Source organism: Protopterus annectens, chromosome 3.part1 (assembly GCF_019279795.1).
Source record: "Protopterus annectens isolate FY-2018-M chromosome 3.part1, PAN1.0, whole genome shotgun sequence".
NCBI classification, from domain to species: domain Eukaryota; kingdom Metazoa; phylum Chordata; order Ceratodontiformes; family Protopteridae; genus Protopterus; species Protopterus annectens.
Window position 1 is genome coordinate 10,529,593 of NC_056732.1, and position 5,078 is coordinate 10,534,670.

The window sequence follows — 5,078 nt, forward strand, 5'->3', positions numbered from 1 at the left end:
CTGTACTACATAGTCTACCTAAAATACATAAAAACCCACACAATCCACCCTTTAGACCGATTTATCTGGCAGAGGATGGTGCGCTGAAAATATATCTAATTTTGTTGAAAAGCATCTTAGGAGTGTGCTAGCAGGAAATAAGTAAGTGTTAAATGACACAGAGAACTTTTTGAATGATTTATATGTTTTTATGTCAAATAATCAACAGACATCATATTTATTGGCCGCTTTGGACGTGCAATCTTTATTTACCTGTATACCAAATGATACAGGTATTGATATGTTAAAAAAATACCTTTGTGCATACAGTCAATTCAGTGGGAGTTTTACAGAATTATTATGCTTGTTTATAGAACTTATTCTAGAAAATAATGTATTTCTTTTTAATGAACAAATTTATGTATAGTTAAAAGGCGTAGCTATGGGCACATCAAGTGCCAGTAGTTATGCGAATATTATAATGCACACTGGGAGGATAGATATTTAATTAAAGTAACACCATGTGTGGCTTTTTATTGTAGGTTTGTGGACAACCTGTTTCTATTATGGGAATGCGATGAAAATTCCCTCTCTGCTTTCCATCAATACCTAAATTTAACCACTTCTTTTTTAAAATTTACTTTAACCTTTTCTGAGTTAAAAATAGATTTCCTGGATGTAACTGTTTTTACACACAGGATGGCAATCTATCTACTAAAACCTATAGAAAAAAAGTGTTATAAGAATAACTATCTTCATATAATAAGTATGCACCCCCCCCCCACATATACAGAGAAATATTTTTAAGGGTCAGGGGTTACATGCATCACGGTTGAACATTAATGACTGAATTTCAGAGAGATTAATGATTTACATTTGAAGTTTGCTGAGAGGGGATCCAACAATGCAGATGTGCAAAAGGTACCATGTAAAGTTTCCAATCTGAGATGAGGACAAGGTGAACCATATTATTCAGATAATAATGTTGTTAAAGAAGACATTAAGCATGATGCATGTCTCTGTATGCCCTTAACTTACTCTAGTGATATATATATATATATATATATATATATATATATGACTGAGAAAGCAATTAAGAATAATTGGCATATACTTAAGACAGATGTTGAAGTAACTAATATTGTTGGCACAAAGCCTAAGTTTGCATATAAGAACAAAAATAATTTAAAATGAATGTTATGCTATTCTAAAATGCATCACAGTGTGAATAGTCTAGACTGTGGTGCATTCCCTTGCCATAGATGTAACTGGTGTCAATATTTAGATAGTGGTGTTAGGTTTTTACATCCTCATACTGGTAAACATCTTCATTTGAATGTTAGAGCAACGTGTGACACCTGTCACTTAGTTTATTTAGCCATATGTCAGACTTGTTTTAGTTTTTATACAGGCAAACCTGACAGGAGGTTACAAGACAGGGTAAGGGAACGTATATACCACATAAATAACTCCGTTTGCATGAATGCTTCGGCCAGACATATATTGACTAATGGTAAGCAGCATCGTTTTAAATTCATGGTCATGGAAGTAATCGTAGATCAGCGAGGGGGTGATATTAGGAATAGGGCTGAAACTTGTGAATTAAAACGAATAATTAGAATGAGAGTGAATAAAGGTAGTGGGTTAAATGACAAGATATGTATTAAGCCCATACTACAAAACAAGATTTTTAGCTAACTTTGTTGTAATTTGGCTAAGATATATAGGCATACATTGTGTTTTTATCTATGTGATTTGAATGTTTTTTAAGAAGGAACCTGAAGTGATGTCACTAATTGATTTTACTAGTTCATTGATTGTTTTTTAAAAATGAGGTGTGTTTTCTCTGTTGTAATGTCTGAAGAAGCAGTGATACCAGCTGCGAAAGCACTCACAATAAACAACTAATTTTATGTTCAAATTCTTTATGCTTGACTTTGTTCCTGGGTTGTCTCACCTTTATTTCTTTTGTTTGAATTTCATGTAGTTCACAGCAATAGCTGTGCTCCATTTATTTGGATTTGGTGAGCAATTTGTTTCCCTAGCTGGACTCTTTCCTCTTTTCAACTGTATAAATCTGTTTTGTTATTGCTACAAACCCTTTTTCCCCAGTGTAGTGTGGTCTCGGAGTTCGTATATAAAGTTGGGGGGGGTGTCGGGACATAGCCCCCACCTGGGTGGGTTTGAAATAAGCCATACATGATATGGGGGAGTGTTGACCAAGCAGTTACTTTCCCAGTCTCCCAACTGCACATTTGATGGATGGCAGTTTGATAATTACAGTTCGATGAATAGTTGTTCGATGTTTCATTTCTTTCAATGATTAACCATAGACCCATACAAGACAATACTATGTCTTACAAATCAGCAACTTTGATGTCTTTACAGAGTTAGGGCTGTTCTTAGTCTCTTGTTTCCCATTTTGTACTACCACAGTATATCTTCTAGCATATCTAGCATTGTTCATATACTGGCAGTTTGTATTTGCTTGGATTCAGAAAAAAAGTCCCTAGTGGAACTGAACTTCTCACATAACCTGTTCAAAAATTGGTCTTAAGCCAGTTTACACTCTTCTCTTACCTATACTTAAATCCAGGAATAGGTTTGGTTGGTTTCATGCTTTTTTCCATGTATGAATTTGCAAACCCATTGAAATACAAACAGAGCATATCAATGTGGAGTTACATAAACATTCTGTTCTGGCAGATGAAAATTCTAAATTTTAGGCTTCCTTATTATGTTGTCTGCAATAACACTAAATCCAGTGATTTATGCTACTGTTTATAACATTTATCATTCATCTATCCTTCTGATGTTCAGTATCCCCATTACCTATTCTCTTGTAGTTATATATTCCCACCATACTTCTACCTTGTATGTTCTCCCGTTCGATTCTCGGCTTGGGTTGGGAGTGCCTTCTGTGTGGAGTCTGCATGTCCTCCCCGCGGTTGAGTGGGCGTTTGAAAGACATGCGTTGAATGGGTGTGTCTTCGTTGAAGGTTGGGCATTGGGCTGGCAACTCGACACCATAAAAAAACAACTGCCAATCATTAGCAGACCGGAGTTCCGCTGTGGCGACCCCTAACCGGGAAAAGCCTAAAGACAAACAAACAAACTTCTACCTTGTATAACAACCATTACTAGTTTTGCTAACTCTCTTACCTCATTCCTCCTCAGTCACCTTCTCAATATCTTATTTTTGTTATTCTTTTCGCTGTACATCTAGTCAACTACGTTTATTAAATGACTAATAAACTCTACTTGGCATCTGTATTTAAATCTGCTACCCTAGTTAGACATTTCCAGTTATATGCAACTAAATAAAATAAATAACTACATATATGCTCACATATATACTGTGTTACATTTGACCTAGTAATACTTTATTTGTCGGCTTTCAAAAAAAAAAAATTAACATCGCTTACATTTGTGTAAAGTGTACTAGATGAAAAGTCCTTGGATGAGTCCACTTACCCAGTCATCAAATAAATAAATAAAACTATTTAGATACACTGTTTTTCCCTTGTATTTCTGTGTGTAGCACATGATAAATGCCTCAAAAGCTCAGCACAATCACTCAATTACCAATTAATAAAACACAAAAATAATATTTCAGCATTGAATCTTCCTGAACAATAACATTTGCGATAAGAATATGGCTAGCTACTTGTTATTACTTGTAAAAACAGTGTTACTGTTGAATCATAGACTATGTTCTCAGTTGAGTCTTGAACTGCATGCATGCAGTTTAACTTGCCCTAATCTCAGACAGCCACTTGTCACATTTTCAGTCCAAGTGACTACAAATTAACATTTTGATGTGTAGCTGCAGTGCCTTGCTGATGTCTAGGTCTGACAGGCATGTTATACCACCGGACAGGTAAATGACATGTCAATCGCTCTTTTACTTGTAGTCCCAAGTTGGATGGATATTGGTATCTAAACACAACTCACATTTGTACTTTAGGGAAACAGCAAATGGCCCCTGTGTTTGATGACATACAGAACAAGACTACCCATAGTTTTCAGCATTCTGTCCTTTATTGAATACAACAGGGATGATTGTACATAGTAAGTACAGATCAGGTTGAAATTGGGTTGAAGCCTAATACAGATGTTTCCAGTTGCTTCCAGGTCAACCATGCCTTTTATTTTGAGTTACAGGACATTACTAAAATAAAATTAAACTTTAATGCATTTATCACTTTTATTACACTATGCATAAACATACATTTAACATGTATCATAATGCAGCTGACAGGTGAATGGAATAATTTCATATATTTATAACTAGGAGTACTAAACAGTGTATGATGAAAACTGAAGTTCAGTATTTACAATTTAAGGCTTGGCTTTGACATAGAGTAAATGCTGAGCACACTTCAAAATTAAAAATAATTTTTAATGAAAAAGACAAATTATAACATTTAAAAAATTAACAGAACTAACAATTTTGTACACAATTAAACTGAAAAAATACTGGTGCAATTTTTCAAAAATGTTATGGATAATATGCAACCTTGAGATGGTGGTTGCTCTCCCCTTTGCTTCCAAGTGAAAATGCCATGGTTATCTTTAGAAAAAATAATCCGCTTATAAAGCAAATATGCAGTATTTGATCACTAAAACCCATAGCAATCTGCAGCCACTGTAGTGATAATAAAATAGATTAGATGAAACCCAGATATGACTATCACGTTGTTACGATTATTAGGTATAAACTTGGTTAGGTGTTATTGGCACATCTAATGCAAGGGATTAATATTAAACATTTTCACTATACAGTTTCTAGGGATTTCAGAGTAATCTTGAATGATCTGTAAACAAAATGGTTGCTACCTAACATATTACTGATCTATTAAGTCCTTAACTATGAAAGGCAAGTGTTTTAATATGTTACATGAGACCCCTTCTTTAATATCTGTACCATCTTTCTGTAAGCGTGCAGGTACAGTTGCAACTTTGGATTCTCTTCAATGAAAACAACAAAATGTAGCAGTTAGTGTTACATGATTCATGCAGTATTTATCTGTCATCCTGAAGCTGATTACTTTCATGAAGGAAGGCTGCTGCCAATATTCACAGTAATGAAGGCAGTC

General features: G+C 34.7%; 1 protein-coding gene across 1 annotated transcript in view; it reads right to left on the reverse strand.

Annotated features, from left to right (window-relative positions):
* Positions 1–3,998: 3,998 nt before the first annotated feature.
* EPB41L3 (erythrocyte membrane protein band 4.1 like 3) overlaps positions 3,999–5,078 on the reverse strand; it is a gene marked incomplete in the record, with an annotated part of 1,523,429 nt that continues 1,522,349 nt past the window's right edge. The window contains 1 exon segment of the mRNA XM_044066506.1: positions 3,999–5,078. This exon segment is cut by the window's right edge and continues 147 nt beyond it.